The following is a 17,991-nucleotide window of genomic DNA, read 5'->3' on the forward strand; positions in this document are numbered from 1 at the left end:
TTCCCAAAGTCTCAAATTCATATCTGTAGTTGGGTTTAAGAGACATTGCTTAAATACTTATACTAATTATGTCGATGTAATTATATTATGTTCCTATTAAACAATACCACAAAGTTTTGTGGAAAGATATCAGAACACAAAACAAAGAAAAAAATGTTTTTTTTCCTAAATCTCCAAAGATACAAATTCACATTTTTATTGTTGGATTTAAAAGATGTTGCTAAAAAAGGAAAAGAAAACAATAAATAAAAGGTGTTGCTTAAATATTCCTATTAATTATATTCATATTAGAGGCAGCTAGGTAGGACAGTGGGTAAGGCACTGGAGCTATGTTAAGTATAAATGAATCTCAGCCAGTTCCTCAACTGGTTGATTTGTAAGATGTGATTTAGTGACCTGAATCGAGAAGTAGTTGTTAGTGAACTGAAGTTTTGAAGATGGCTAAATGTATCTGTAGGGCAGCGAGGTGGCTCAGTGGATAGAGTATTAAGTCTGGAGTCAGAAAGACTCATCTTCCTGAGTTCAAATCTGACCTCAGACACTTAATTTCTGTATGACTCTGGCAAGCACTACTCTGTTTGCCTCAGTTTCTTCATCTACAAAATGAGTTGGAGAAAGAAACAGCAAACCAGTATCTTTGCCAAGACCTCAAATGGGGTCTCGAAGAGTTGGACACAACTAAACAACAATGATAATCTGACACATATTGGCTATGAGTCAGATGTCTCTAGGGCTCTCAGCAACAAAGATTATAAATTATGGAGAAGATGATGACCTTCATTGGCAAAGGAGTTTCTTCATTCCAGAATTCCTTATACCAGTGAAATCACAGGTCCAGTCCTAAACCCCATATAGACCACTAAGGTTTACAAAACACTTTACATGTAGTAGCTAATTTAATCTTCACAACAACTCTCTGAAGTTCCACTGCTAGTATTATTATTCCCATTTTTCAGATTAAGAAACACAGACTCAGAGTGGTTAAATTACTTGGCTGTCATCATATGAATAATAAGTATTAAAGGCAGGATTCAAATACAATCCAAGTCCAGTACTTTTAGGTTCATAGGTCTGGAGTGGGAGGGGACCTAAGAAGCCATCTAATCTAATTGCTCCCTTTTATAGAAGAAGAAACTGAAGTGGTACAACGGACAGAGTGCTGGAAAAAGTTTTGAAGATGGCTAAATATATCAGTAGGGTAGCGAGGTGAAGAGTGAAGAGAATATCAGATCTGGAGTCAGAAAGATTCATCTTCCTGAGTTCAAATCCAATCTCAGATCCTCAGACTCTCAATAGCTGTGTGACCCTAGGCAAGTGTCTTAACCCAATTTGCCTCAGTTTCCTCATCTGTAAAATAAACTGAAGAAAAAAATAGCAAACCACTCTAATATCTTTGCCAAGAAAATCTCAAATAGTATAATAAAAACTTGGACACAACTTAAATCACTAAATAATAAAAACAAACAAGCAAACAAACCCTGAAGTTCTGGGAGGTTACTAGACTTGCTCAGGGCCATACAGGTTGAAAATTTGAACCCAGATTCAAAGAAAATGTCAATCCAGGTTCTTATCTGAGAGCCTGTATTCTGTATCATACTATAGTGCCTCCCACTATTGATGGCTGATGAGAAAATACTCACACAATGAATTTTCATGGGCTGAAATAAGATAATGGGATCACAAATCTTGTGCTGGAAGGGACCTCACCCTATCTAGTCTAACCCTTCCATTTTACAGATAAGAACACTGAGATCCCAAGAGGTTAGATGGGGGGAAACTTTAGCCACACTTTTTAAGATAACTTTTTAACCCCCAAGTGAGAAGAAAGTGGGGCAACCAGTTGTAATGTTTTGACATTTTTATTACTCGTGATGAAGCACCCAAATCAGTAGGCAGCTATATTATCCCACTATGGCCTATTTTCTGCTACAAAGGATGAGATAGGAATCAACAAGCCTCTTTGCATATGTAGGTCACTTGCTTGGAGGAAATGTCTTCTTCTTCTAACTTTGTATAGGTTTGATATGCTGACTCAGAGATTGGCTTAGCAGTTTGCAAAGCAATTCAGTCCAAGCAGTGTTTGCATTACTTCCTATTTGGCTCCTGCAGGCCATTTACTTGTGAGAATTATACAGTGAAAGGAGTATTTGTAATTTGAGAACCTCTAACTCATTGGATAACGTACCATATTACTTCATCTCTTCCCTGATATAAAATAGGAAACTTGGTACAATCTCTTTCGCCCTCCTATTTACTCCCTTTGGTTTTGGTGGTCAAATGCCTGATGAACTTTCTGGATAACTGAAAAAATGGGGAAAGTCATTTGCAAATGGGGAAGCAAAATTAGTGTCAATTAATAACGTTTCATTAATATTACTAGCTCTCAGGGTAAGTAGGTTGCACAGTGCTGGGCTTGTAGGCAGGAAGACCTGAGTTCAAATTCAGCCTCAGCCACTTACTAGCTCTATGATCCTGGGCAAGTCATTTAACTCTGTTTGCCTCAAATGAACAAACAAGCAAACAAAAACATTACTAGCTCTCACACGTGTATGTAGGGCCAACAACTCCAGAAGGTAAGTAGTGAAAATATTAGTATCCCCATTTTACTGATGAAAGTTGGAGAAAATTTTATTCTTTTAAAACCAAATAGAGGCTGATTTTCACAATAGCTATCACTCTACCCCATCTACCTCCTATAATCATGACAAACATTTTAAAAAGTACTTAGAATAATACATGAAGAATACCTGTTATTTTCAAAGTACATAATAATCATCTCTTTTGGGGGTCAAAACCTTATGATCACTGGGCAAGTTTTCAGAAATACTACTTTCAGAACTGACATGAAATTATGCTGAATTCTCATCTTTCACTACTATTTTTAGACAAATATGGGAGGAAAGGCTGCTAATAATTTTGGTGGTGGTGATTAGGCTGATTGCTAAAAATCACAGGAAATCTTCAAATCTAAGGCAAACAATTGACTTTCAGAAGTCAAAACAATTGACCTTTATCAATCTTTTCCAAGTTGTCTTCTTTAAGCCCCCTTTACATTGAGACTTAGCTGGCTCCCCAGGAATCCTCTGCCCTAGAACCTTATTTTATACTGTTCTATGCTTTATAGAGAGAGATAAGTATAGTGAGTACACCTGATTTCATTCATATAAAGAATTCCCAGGTGTTAAAATTCCCTCTATAATTTATAGTCTGGAGCACCAAGGGATTAAGTTATTTGTCCAGTCATAACCAGTGTGTCACAAGCAAGACTTACATCCAAGACTTTCTGACTTTGAGGCCAGCTCTCACTTACTACACCACACTGCCTTGTATATAACTGTGGTTTTTACCTGCCCTTTTAGCCCACTCTCATTCTTGTCACTCTGAAACCTCTCTTACCTCTATGGTTCACATTTCACAGAATCGCTATATTTGACAGTCAGAAGCTCATGCATCATTCAATCTAACCCATCAATAAAAGAAGAATCCCAATAACATGGGGCATTTTGTTGACACAGTGAGTAGAGTTCCAGGCCTGAATTCAGGAAGACTTGAGTTCCGATTTGGCCTCAGACACTTACTAGCTGTGATCCTAGGCAAATCACTTTAACTCTGTTTATCTCAAAATTTTCATCTCTAAAACAAACCAAGGAAGAAAATGGCAAACCACTCCAATATCTTTTCCAAGAAAACCCCAAATGGGATCACAAAGAGTCAGACATGACTGAAATGACATAAAACACCACCATCATGTATATGACAAGTGACCATCTATCTTCTATTTGTAGACCTCCAAAGTAGAGGAACCCACCAGCATTTGAAGCACTCCTTTTATATGTTGTTTTACAATACCATATCTCATCTGAATCCAGGAAACTGATTCTAATCATGATATCAGAGTAGTAGCATCAGGGTATTAGCATCCACTATGAAAGACAAAACGCAAAACACCAAAAAAAGACATTCACATATACCACTCATGGCAAAACAGTTATATGGCTGTCCATTTAGTCTCCTTAGCACCTATTTCTACTAAGCAAAAACTGCTCCCTTAATGCATTCCCTAGTTCCTAGTGTGAAGCTCTTGACAAATATCCAACTGGATAACCAAACTGACTATAACAGCAACTCTAAACTTATATGATGTTTATCACTTTTTAAAAAATACTTAAGTGACGTTAAATATCATTCCTTGCCCATCTCTCTCCACCAAAAAAATTTAATGCAAATGGGCCTACAAAATACAGAACCTATACTGGTCCCATTCATTCCCAAAAGTTATTTCCTTTTTATATACTTTAGTGACTATACATAGTTATTGACTACAGGGAGAGACAGGCAGAGAGATAGAGAGAGGAAGAAGAGAGAAAGAGAGAGAAAGATGGGGGGGGGAGGGAAAGGGAGAGAGATAAATGGCATCAGTCCCAAATTATGAAGATGCAGCTGCATACAGGAATATAAATAAATGTCCTTGTCTCCTTTGATTTCTGTGACTCTTCACCACCACTACCAACAAATCCAGATGTTAGAGTTCTCTTCATCCATGTAACAGGATGTTTAAATAAAGACTCCAGTAGAGGAAAGAAAGTAGTTTGAGTTCAGTTATAGGTAAAGAGACTTCTAGGATCACTGTGGCACAGCTTGATAATAGATGTGTATAGATAAAAAAAAAAGAAGAGAGATCCAGATAGCCTCTGTAGAGATTTAACTCTAATATAGCCTCTTTTATGAGTTTCACATCCTTAAAAGCATTGATTCAGGTGAGCTTAGGAGAATAATAACTAAAATGAAATGTATATTATTACACAATGGTAGAAAATAATGGTTCTATGAAAAACTCACTTGAAAAATTTAAAGGCATTCCACTTTGACAGAAGCAGCATCATTCTAAACTGCTAACACTTCTTTTATAGAACAAAAAAGCAACCCCCCCCCAAATTCTAAAAACTTAAACTTTAAAAGAAAAGTAATGTAAACTCTTATTTCAAAAGGAGAAATCATAACAATTTACCACTATATTGAAGTATTAAACTTCATAAATAGCAATAGATTGTTTAATTTACCCCCCAACAATTTTCCATACATGTCAATTAAGGTTTCCAAACTACAAGATACAAATCTCAAACCAAGGAACTTCTACACTGTATAGATTACAAGTATAACCAAGTACAGACAAGACAGAACAAAAAAGGGAGGGAATCAAGTATGAATTGCATTTCTACTGAAAGGACTTTTACAGTAGCTTCTTAATTCCTTGTTTCCAATCTCACCTTTTCCCATTCTATCTTCTACACAGCTGCTAAATTGGTATTCCTAAAGCACAGATCTGACCATGCCATTCCCCTGCTCAAGAAGTTTCCATGGTTCCCTCTCCTCCCTAGGCTAAAATGCAAATTCTTCTGGTATTGAAAGCACTTCACAATCTCTTTTTCACCCATGATTCCAGATGATTTCATATTAACCTTTTTCTTGCTCTAGAAATTCTAAGTAAATTAGCCTCCTTTATATTCCCCATATACCTAATGACATCTCTCATCTTTTGTATTCTTGCTATACCACTGACTGTTCCACATGTTTGGAATATACCACTCCCTCTTCACTAGCCCCTCTTGAAATCCCTAGCATCCTTCAGCACTTATCTCAAATGCCACTTCCAAGAATCCTTTCTTTTCTAATTCCTCCAGATTGTTGTGACCCACTTCACCCCAGAAATTACACTGTATTTATTTTGTGTGTATCTTATATTTGTTTATCTGTGTACAAATTATCTCTCCTACCTTTAGAACATACACTCTATGGAAACGGAGATTGTTTCCTTTTTGCCTCTCTCCAGCATAAATGCCCAATCCAAAGCAGACATTTAGTAATTATTTACTAAACTGAAATACCACTTGACTGTGTCCCTGCCTCTATTCTAATTAACACTTTTATCAATAGCTTTAATGAAGGCTTGGATGTCAGGAGCCAAAAATAGCTCCATGTGGTAGAACAATAGGACAGCACTAACAACAAAGGTGATAGTGAAAAACTGCCTTACAAGTATGGGATGAGACAAAGGTGGCTAGAGCCATTCATGTGTAAGTAATCAGCAGCATGACAAAGCAACCTCCCAAAGCTAATGTAATCTCCAGTCTCAGTAACAGAACTATAGTGTTCCAAATGGGAAGGATTGTCCTTATTCACATGTTCATTTTAAGAAAGGCCTTGACAGGGGCAACAGACAGAGGGTCAGGCCTGGATTCAAATCTGGCCTCAGACACTTCCTAGCTGTGGGACCCAGGCAAGTCACTTAACCTCAAATACCTAGCCCTTGCTGCTCTTCTGCCTTGGAATCTATACTTAGTGTTGATTCTAAAACAAAAGGAGGAGGGAGAGTGTCAGAGAGAGAGACAGAGGGAAAGGGAAGGAAGGAAAGAAGGAAGGAAGAAAAGAAAAGAAAAGAAAAGAAAAGAAAAGAAAAGAAAAGAAAAGAAAAGAAAAGAAAAGAAAAGAAAAGAAAAGAAAAGAAAAGAAAAGAAAAGAAAAGAAAAGAAAAGAAAAGAAAAGAAAAGAAAAGAAAAGAAAAGAAAAGGCATTCACAAGTAAAAATGTAACCAAGATGGTGAAAGGACTTCTAAACAGACCTTATGGGTTACCTGTTGAAGGAATTAGAGGGATATTTAGTTTAGAGAAAAGATTAAGATATTTATGTATTGAAAGGCTATAATGTGAAAGAGGAAAGAACATTATTTTGCTTGGTCCCAGATGGCAGGACTAGGATCAAAGGGTGGAGGTGGCAGAATAAAGGGGGGGGGGGGGGGAAACTTCCTAATGATGTCATTCAAAAGTTGAATGGGCAAACCACTCCAGTATCTTGGCCAAGAAAAGGGGTCACAAAGTGTTGGACATGAATCAAGAACAAATGAATAACTTATCCATGCTTACTATCCCTGGGCTGTTTATCTAGATTGTTTAGAATTATAGGTTCTAACTGGATGTTGTCTCATGTTTGACTTACCCATTATATTAGAATCTTAAGACTGGAAGGGATCCATGAAGCTCATCAAACATATCCTCTTACCTCAATAATATGTATGTAATAAATATGTAAAGCAACTCGAAGATGAAAGCTTGGGCTATTCTTTTGAAGCAAAACTGGGTCCATGAGCACTTGTTTGGAAAACTGCACCATCAGGGAAAATCATATTCACGAGCAAACGAGATTCCATTGATTGACAACTAACTGAACCAGAAGTCAAATCCAAAGGGCTTAGATGAACAATGGGAGACCTCAACACTTTCGAAAAAGAAAGTATTAACTCTCAACTATATAACTGGTCATTAAAAGACAATTTTTATACTGTGAATGATAGAGTGAAAACTCTGGCAAGATACACTGAAAGCCCTTTGATATATATTATTAAGGCTCTAATACTTTAATGGATTCACAATTTCAACAATGCATAGATTCTAGACTGTCTACTCAAAATGTTGAAGACTTTCCTGTTGGTTTGGTTTGGTTTGGCTTTGTTATATTTCATGGGTATCAGCACAGAATTCATATTCTACTTTTAATTCTTCTACATCTGACCAACCCACTTCTACTTTTAATCACACATTTCTTGGATTATATTCTTTGTGCCTCTTCCTACATATAGATTATTACCAGAAATATGCTACTTGGATATCCTACTGTTCTTCACCCTCGTTCATCAAAAAGATACAGTGGGGCCCTCTTATCGACTGTTTTACTTTCCTGGGATTCAGTTATTTATGATCAAATCAAAGTACCAGAGTCTGCCCCAAGCATGGGCAGTTTGCCTGACAGGCAATACTTCCTACTGGCAGCTTCTACTTTTACCTCTTTTTAGAATTTTATTTGTTGGTGGGGTAGGGAAGGCCACAGGTACTTAGCCAAGGGACAAGAACAGGACTATCCTTGGTAAGTCGTTTTTTAAAAATTGCTTCCTCTCTTAGAATCAGTTCTAAGAAAGAAAAATGGCAAGGGCTAGGCAATCAGGGTTAAGTGACTTGCCCATCATGCTCACAAAGCTAGAAAGAGTTGGATTTGAACCCCAAACTTCTCAACTTCAGGCCTAGCATTGTGCTACCTAGCTGCCTCATTGGGACTATTTCCCCTATGGATATAGGGACCATGTGGTATAATATTTTCCAGACTCCTGTGTGGTGAGCTCATGTTTATGGGAAACGGTATGAATAAAAGTTATTCATCAGAAATGCTTCCCTGGGTATGCCTGAATTATATCCAGCTGATGGTAGAATGAAATGAAGGCATTTTAAAAAACATTTCTTCATAGAACCAAGATGTGCTGGAGCCATCTCTAATGGGCTCACGAGAGCCAATTATTAAATTTTCAGTGTGAGCATTTACATCTTGGAAATAAGCAATCACAAATCGGGGTTTGGTTTATTGTATAGTTGGTCATCTAGACCAAGAAAGCATTAATAATGCACATTAAACTTGAAACTTTGTGTGCATACTTTTTTTTTCCAGAGCCAGGTTGTTAAACATTTACCAGCACCCTTGTGTTGCTGCTCTATAAACACTGAGTTCAGCAGGAATATAGTAGAAGACTCAGAGAATGAAGTCATCATCAGCTTGGAGGCCTGGTAAGTATAAACTAATAATAGTATTATTGCTTGGCATTTATTTATATAGTATCTTAAGGTTTGCAAAGTGCTTTAAGTCTGTTAATTCTCTCGAGCACATATGTAAAATGTGCCCCTAAATTTGTTTTTTTCATAAAAGGTTTATATATGCCACATACCATACCTATACACATACATGCACTACATATAAACACTAAAATGATATATTAAAATAAATATGGTACTACAGAAAAATGTTATAGATGCTATCCAGTTAGGTATATGTAGAAGCTATATATGTAGTAGCATAGAGAATAGAGCATTTGACCTGGAGTCAGGAAGAAATGAGTTCAAATCCAGCCATGGACACTCATCAACTATATGATCCTACATAGCAGCCTCTGTCTGCCTCAGTTTCCTGACATACAAAATAAGGTTAATAATAGCAGTTGCCACCCAGGGTTATTATGAGAATAAAATGAGAATGTTTGTAAAGCACTCTTTAACCCTTAGAAAGCTATAACATTTTTTGCTATTAGTATTATGATTATGATTATTATTATTAAAAAATGGTACCTATGATTTTATTTGACCCAATTACCAATAAAACCATAGGTACCATTTTTTTAAAGTTACCACTCTTTTCTTTAAAGAAAACTATATCAGAGTATAAGTTGAATGAAATTATTATTAATTATGTATGTGTGTATACAGTTCCTGCAAACATCACTTATTAGCAAATGAAGTCAACTTTTAGTCATTCAAAATTGGTCACTGAAATTTAGTCCTTCAAAATATCTTAGCAGAGGCAGTTACATAGGAAGTGGATAGAGCACCAGGCCTGGAATCAGAAGGACTTGAATTCAAATCTAATCTCAGACAGTTACTAGCTATATGACCCTAGGCAAATCACTTAATGTCATTTATTTAGGGAGTTATTACTAAGACAGGAAAATAAGGGTTTAAAACATATATATCTTACATCAGTTTTCAGCAGCTTTTAGACATTATAGACTGCAATTGGGTACCAGAGTAAATTAAAAATCACAAGTAGACAAGAAAATTGTAAAAAATAATCCATGGTCTTTGCATAGATTCTTTTCTTTTTTTTTTTTAAACCCTTACCTTCAGTCTTGGAATCAATACTGTGTATTGGATCTAAGGCAGAAGAGTGGTAAGGGCTAGGCAATGGGGGTCAAGTGACTTGCCCAGGGTCACACAGCTAGGAAGTGGCTGAGGCCAGATTTGAACCTAGAACCTCCCGTCTCTAGGCCTGGTTCTCATTCCACTGAGCTACCCAGCTGCCCCCAGATTCTTTTCTTAAAAAAGTAAATCCAAACACAATGATGATGATTGCCCAACAGTATTTCAATTCAATTAGCCTAACAGGCTATAAACATTAAAGAATGACCCGAATCATTCTGTTGAGAATTCATTGATTCCTACTTAGAATTCAGTACACTGGACTTTTAGCAACACAAATATCTAATCTAGTTTAATTTTTTTTTTAAAAAAACCCTTAACATTAGAGGGCCAAAGATGGCACTTATAGTACTATAATCATAATTATAATTCCATTTTGTACAAATAACACCTAATGTCCAACATCTTCCCAAATGGTAGACCAGTAGCAGGCATGTAAATTTAGGTTCTTAAAATGAAATAAATTAAACAAATCTATGAGAAAGCAATATGTAAGGTATTAAGAGTTCAAAAGAGAAATTAAGGGTAGATTTATAAATCTAAGAGTTAACAACATATATATATATATATATATATGATAGATATATCTGCACATAGAAATTGATGAGATCTCAGAGAGAATACAAAGAGAAAAGAGAAGGGTCCACCACAGAACCCAGAGATACATCTATAATTATAATTAAGGAGAATGATATGCATTCAGCAAAAGATACTGAGATGGTACAACCAGACATATAGGAGAACCAGAAGAGGGCAGTGTCATGAAAATCCAGGGAGAAGAGAGTATCCAGGAGGAGGTGGTGGTCAATAGTATCAAATCTACAAAGAGATCAAGAAAGTTGGAGAAGGAAGGAAGGAAGGAAGGAAGGAAGGAAGAAGGAAGGAAGGAAGGAAGGAAGGAAGGAAGGAAGGAAGGAAGGAAGGAAGGAGGGAAAATGTGAATTAGAGGCAGTCACCCAGCTGAACTTTCCCAACATTTTTCTCCAAACAACTTTAAAAATGGCTCAAATCGAATTTTGGAGCAGCAGAGCCAACAACAAAAGGTCAGGGAGAGACATTTTTCAAGCTATAAAAAAGTTATAAAATTGTGCATACTCTTTAACCCAGCAATACCAGATCTGCACCCTAAGCACAAAGAACAAGAAAAATGATCTATGTGCACAAAAATATTATAGTAACTCTTTGTAGTGGCAAAGAATTAGAAATTGGGGGGATGGTATCAATCTCCAGAGAAAGAACTGCTGAATTCAGGACAAACTGAAGTATAGTCTTCTTCACTTTTTATATTTTTCTAGCTTTTTTAGTATAATATAGCTAACATGGAAATGTGTTTGGCATGATTTCACATGTATAATTGATATATTGCTTGCATTCTCAGTGTGTATAAAAGTGAGACAGAGAATTTGGAACTCAATATTTTAAAAAATTAAAAATAAATAGCCATTTTAAATTTTAAAATAAAAAAGGAAGAGGACTGAGAAAATGCTCCATTTTCAACACTTAAGGCTTCATTCATGACTTTAAAAAGAACAGTTTCCATTAAACAATGAAGTCTGAAGCCAGATCAAAGTCATTCAAAAGTGAGAAGAGAGGAAAATGTAAGTAATTTTGTCAAAGAGTTTGTAAAAGGGCACAGCTATTAGCATGATAGCTTGATGGGATGGCAGGTACAGTGCCTGGCACATAATAAGCAATTAATAAATGCTTGTTGATTATCAGATTCTATCTAATACCTCTACCTTTTGGAAAGGGAAGAAGGATAAGAAGAGAAAAGGACAAGCATTTATTAAGTGCCTACTCTGTACCAAGCACTACACAAATATGATTTCTTTTAATCTTCAAAACAATCTTGGGACATGGGTTATTATCCTCAATGTATAGATGGGGAAGCTAAGTAAGATAGAGATTAAGTGTTTTGCCCAGGGTCACAAAGCTAGTAGTGTCAGAGGCTAGATTTGAACTCTGGTCTTCTAGACTCTAGGCCCTGTACTCTATTAACTATGCCACCTAGCTGCCTCTAAATTCCTCCCATTATTATTAAAATATCTTTCACATTGATGAATCTTAAATTCATTCTCATTTATCTTCCCCATAGACTATATATATTTTAGGGTTTTTTTTATACTTCTAACCCCCTCATTTTATAAATAAGGAAACTGAGGTAAAATCAGATTGAACTTTTCCATCATGGTAGTCCAAATGTCACAAAATCCTGATGGGAATAAGGAACTCGAGAAACTGAGTTTAAAAACATGTTTACGTAGCCTTAAATCTGTTTCTTATTTAAAAACCCTCTGAGGCATACCACTTCCCAGAAAGAAGGCAAAGGAGATATAGAGAGAGTACCTTGGGGTAGAAAGTACAAGAATAACTCCTGCAGGGTTCAAAAGGATAAAATCAATTTCATAGCATTTCTATAAGGGCATTTTCATTAAATAATTGCTTTAGAGTTCACACATCAAAAAAGGCAACATACCTGTGGGATTTTGTTATATTTCTAAAGGTATTCTATCTTCTGTAATATTTTTTAACTACCTTGGACTCTGATTGTTTCAGGTGTGCTCTCTAGCTGGTTAGATAGTGGCTAGACATCTTAGCAGGCTGTATGGTATCAGGCTCCACTAGAACTTCATATAGAATAGTCAAAATTGAAGGGAGAGGAGTGAGAAAGAATTTTGCATAGAGGGGATAGCAAATGAATAGGAATTTCCAGTGGAATTTGGGGGGGGGGTTCTCTCAGTCTAAAAATCTGGGACCCCCTTCTAAATTAATGAAGCGACATTGCTGTAGTTGGTGAATGAATTATCTTACAGTTGTCTATAGCAATCACAACTGATCACTGTTAGGCCTGAACATTGTGTTATTCTTGGAACCACTGATTTGATTCAAAGGATATGATGAAATTAAACAATCTTTGAATTAGGTAGGAATTGAATTAACAGGAAGAAACTGTATATTCATTTATTTAAATTCACTGCAAATTCATGAATAATTGCCAAAGTAGTAAAGCATCTTGTGAAATCCATATCCCCATGCCTGCTTTGCATATAATATTTTGAGAATAAATATTCTCATCCAAATGTTGCAGTTATATGAAAATTTAAGAAGATACATGTCTATAAGGCACCATTACAGAGAGGCAAAGAATTAACAGTTTAATATAGCCCCAGTGAGGCTGAATTAAAAGTTTTTAATGAGATCGAATGGAGAAGATCTATGGTAGTCCGTCAGTAAACCTTTACTAAGCGCGTACTATGTTCCAGGCACTAGAGAAGTAAGACAATATATTTATCCAAACCCACGAACCAGTCGATAATCCAAACTTCAAATACAGGCAAACTTGAATGGCAACTCTGAGAATCCAAGAATCTATGATCCCCAAAGGTATATCAAACCATATAGTGAAACCAAAAATCAGCCAACTCTACCACCTCTTCTGTTTGCAACAAGGAACCTAAATTTAGGTCTGACCCTTTAGTTGCTAATGCACAGCAGAGAAATCTTAGCAATAGCCTTAGAGTAATAAATGTCAACTTACAAGAATTAGAAAATAGAATCTCTAACATTCCTCTCATTATTCTTGATTAGGGATTCTTAACCTGGAGTACATGAACTTGCTTTTTAAAGTACCTTAAAGACAATGAAATAGTAGAGAATTTGGACCTGTTTTGGTTGCTCAGAGGATAGAACCAGGAACATTGGAGGGAAATTGAAACTTAATAATAATAATAATAATAATAACAACAATAATCAGTAATTACAGAATGCTTAAAGCTTTTTACAAATATTATGCCATTTTATCCTCACACAATTTTACAGATGAGAAAACTGAGGCAGAGACTTGCCCAGGGTGACATAGTCTGGGCCACTTGATCTCTCTCAGTTTTCCCATCTGTAAAATGGGAATAATAATAATACTTACCTCTCAGGGTTGTGTGGGGATAAAATAGCATAATATTTATCAAATGTTTTGCAAACATGAAAGCATTATACAAATGCTGGTTATTGTTATTTGTAATTTCCTTCCATTATTCCTAGTTCTGTACTCTGAGCAAGCAGAACAAAGTCTCTTCCACTTTATGTCTTCTATTCCATTCATCTCTTCTAGATCCTTTCTACCTTTTAGCCTTCTCTTCTCCAGGCGAAATATTCCAAATTTCTTCAAGTAGGCTTGACCCTAGGTCTAAGATTCCATCCACCATGCTACCTAGCTACTTCATTGCAGAAGTACAAATTTCAGCTCACTATAAGAAAAAACTTCCTAACAATTAGAACTATCTAAAGGTTAAATGGGTTATCTCAGGAGGAAGTTGGTGAATCATCAAACTAAGGCTAAACAGAGAGACTATACCACCCTTCCAACTGACATTCTATGATGTATGAGGGGATCTATATAAGATTAGCCTGGAAACAGAGTATGGCCCCAAAATAAGTGGGGATCCGAAACTAAATAATCAAGTAAATAAAGCATGAATCAGTAAATAAGCAAGAATCAGCAAAAACCAGAAGAGGCAGAGCAGGCAATGCATTCATTAGAAGCTAATTAGACAAGAGACAGGGAGATGTAAATGAGAAGGATTAAACAAGGCAGAACATCCTAAATTCAGAAAAATAGACAGAAGCCAAGTGATTTGCTAAAAAGAAGGGACTGGGCAGAACAGAGCAAGCAAAGCAAGCAGAACAGATGTCAGAAACATGAGAATACTTTAAATGTAACTGCTTTCTACCCTCGACCTGGTGCTCTTCCATGAAATTGCTGAAGCGGGAACTAAGGGACAAGCCCAGGAGTTGCAGGTTGAGACAGGTAATTGGAAGTACCTGGTGAAGAGATGGGTGCACAGGTCAAAAGAAACACATGCTTCCAGCAGACAGATTCTAATACTTCTCTTTCCTATGCATGGCACCAGAGAAGCACTGGGAGTAAAGGGGAATATTTGGAAAGGGAGCAAGAATTAATTTGTGATATCACCAATGCTAATCTCTGAGGAACTACTACATTACTACTACTACTACTACTACTACTACTACTACTACTACTACTACTACTACTACTACTACTACTACTACTACTACACTACTACTACGACTACTACTATGCAGCTGCCGCCACCAATAATAATAATAATAATGCTATTTATATAGTGTCTACTATGTGCCAGATACTATACTAAAAACTTTACAAATATTATCTTATTTGATTCTCAGAATAACCTTGAGAAAGGTAAAACCAATTACTGCTCTCTCAAAGTTTACATTTGAATGGGGGACAAAACATAAATATCTAGATACATGCAAGATCTATTCTGAAGAGATGGAAGATTGTCTCTGTGCAGAAGGCACTAGCAGGTGGGACGACTGGGATGGACCTCTTACAGAAGAGGCAATTTGTTGAGTCTTGAAGGAAACTAAAAGGTGGAGAAGAGGAGAAAGAGGATTTCAAGCAGAACAAACATTACAAAAGACATAGTGACCAGTCCTTTTAACTCCCACAAGGCCTGCCTTGAACTTAAATGCTCAGTAACTCTTTAATTGCAAAAACAGGGAGTCCATTTACTCATCTTCACACTGATAATATGGAGTACTGGACCCAAGGTGTCTTAACATTGTACTTTATTTTAAGATTCTGTGATGCTACTAAGATTAGGATCAGAGTACTGCAATGAACAGAAAAGATACTTTTTCCTTACATTTCAGATGTTTCAGGATTACTCTTTCACTTTCAATTCATATATTTTTTCTTTTATTAGTTGATTCAAATAACATGGTGCTGCTTGCCATTTCCATTTTCCCATTAAAAATAAGTCAGCAGGATCAATGAAAGGATATAACCTATTATTCTGGTGTTGTATACAAGAGTCAGGGGAACCATTTTCTATTCTATGAGATATTGATTTTTTGCTTTGTAGGCTTGTAAATTACTGGGCTCCAATGATGCAATTGATTGTGCTGATTCAATGTGTGGGAGGTAAATAAGATCAAAAGAAAAATATTTTCAATTCTCACCATACCACAACTCCCATTAATCCCCACTTTTGTCTTGTTTTGGTTTGGTTTTAATTGTTAACAAAAGGGAGTTTATTTGGCTATGGTGTAGAAAAGATACAGAACTTAACTGGGAAGATTAGAGCAGAGGGTAGAGTCACAACACAAACCAAATCTGAAGAGCTTGGACTCTACAGAGGGTGGGGGAAAGAGAAGGAAGAAGGAGGAGTTAAACCTTGGGGTGACCAGGCTGCATCAAAGGCAGCCTAAAGCCATCAAAAAGCTACAGCAGTGGGGGGGGTGGGGGGTGGGGGGGGCAGCTGGGTAGCTCAGTGGATTGAGAGCCAGGCCTAGAGACGGGAGGTCCTAGGTTCAAATCTGGCCTCAGACATTTCCCAGCTGTGTGACCTGGGCAAGTCACTTGACCCCCATTGCCTAGCCCTTACCACTCTTCTTCCTTGGAGCCAATACACAGTATTGACTACAAGATGGAAGGTAAGGGTTTTAAAAAAAAAAAGCTACAGCAGTAGAGATTGAGTTTGAGCCTAATATTAGCATCTTCTCTGATATAGGAAATGGCCTAATGGACACTACCTAAATCTTTTTTTTTTTAATATATTTTATTTGATCATTTCCAAGCATTATTCGTTAAAGACATAGATCATTTTCTTTTCCTCCCCCCCACCCCCCATAGCCGACGCGTAAGTCCACTGGGCATTACATGTTTTCTTGATTTGAACCCATTGCTTTGTTGATAGTATTTGCATTAGAGTGTTCATTTAGAGTCTCTCCTCTGTCATGTCCCCTCAACCTCTGTATTCAGGCAGTTGCTTTTCCTCGGTGTTTCCACTCCCATAGTTTATCCTTTGCTTATGAATGGTGTTTTTTTCTCCTGGATCCCTGCAAGTTGTTCAGGGACATTACACCGCCACTAATGGAGAAGTCCATTACGTTCGATTATACCACAGTGTATTAGTCTCTGTGTACAATGTTCTCCTGGTTCTGCTCCTCTTGCTCTGCATCACTTCCTGGAGGTTGTTCCATTCTCCATGGAATTCCTCCACTTTATTATTCCTTTTAGCACAATAGTATTCCATCACCAACATATACCACAGTTTGTTCAGCCATTCCCCAATTGATGGGCATCCCCTCGTTTTCCAGTTTTTGGCCACCACAAAGAGCGCAGCTATGAATATTTTTGTACAAGTCTTTGTGTCCATTATCTCTTTGGGGTACAGACCCAGCAGTGCTATGGCTGGGTCAAAGGGTAGATATTCTTTTGTCGCCCTTTGGGCATAGTTCCAAATTGCCCTCCAGAATGGTTGGATCAATTCACAACTCCACCAGCAATGAATTAATGTCCTTACTTTGCCACATCCACTCCAGCATTCATTACTTTCCTTTGCTGTTATGTTAGCCAATCTGCTAGGTGTGAGGTGATACCTCAGAGTTGTTTTGATTTGCATCTCTCTGATTATAAGAGATGTAGAGCACTTCTTCATGTGCTTGTTGATAGTTTTGATTTCTTTATCTGAGAACTGCCTATCCATTTCCCTTGCCCATTTATCAATTGGAGAATGACTTGATTTTTTGTACAATTGATTTAGCTCATTATAAATATGAGTAATTAAACCTTTGTCAGAGGTTTCTATGAAGATTTTTTTCCCAGTTTGTTGTTTCCCTTCTGATTTTAGTTATATTGGTTTTGTTTGTACAAAAGCTTTTTAGTTTGATGTAGTCGAAATTATTTATTTTACATTTTGTGATTCTTTCTATATCTTGCTTGGTTTTAAAGCCTTTCCCCTCCCAAAGGTCTGACATGTATACTATTCTGTGTTTACCCAATTTACTTATGGTTTCCTTCTTTATGTTTAAGTCACTCACCCATTTTGAATTTATCTTGGTGTAGGGTGTGAGGTGTTGATCTATTCCTAGTCTCTCCCACACTGTCTTCCAATTTTCCCAGCAGTTTTTATCGAATAGTGGATTTTTGTCCCAAAAGCTGGGATCTTTGGGTTTTTCGTATACTGTCTTGCTGAGGTCGCTTTCCCCCAGTCTATTCCACTGATCTTCCTTTCTGTTGCTTAGCCAGTACCAAATTGTTTTGATGACTGCTGCTTTGTAATATAGTTTTAGGTCAGGGACTGCAAGGCCCCCATCATATGTGTTTTTTTTTCATTATTTCCCTGGATATCCTTGATCTTTTGTTCTTCCAAATGA

General features: G+C 36.8%; 1 protein-coding gene across 1 annotated transcript in view; it reads right to left on the reverse strand.

Annotated features, from left to right (window-relative positions):
- The window catches only part of GPR176 (G protein-coupled receptor 176), a 156,204-nt gene that overhangs the window by 10,806 nt on the left and 127,407 nt on the right, over positions 1–17,991 (reverse strand). The gene's annotated exons all lie outside the window — the stretch shown is intronic.

Source organism: Monodelphis domestica, chromosome 1 (assembly GCF_027887165.1).
Source record: "Monodelphis domestica isolate mMonDom1 chromosome 1, mMonDom1.pri, whole genome shotgun sequence".
Lineage (NCBI taxonomy): Eukaryota > Metazoa > Chordata > Mammalia > Didelphimorphia > Didelphidae > Monodelphis > Monodelphis domestica.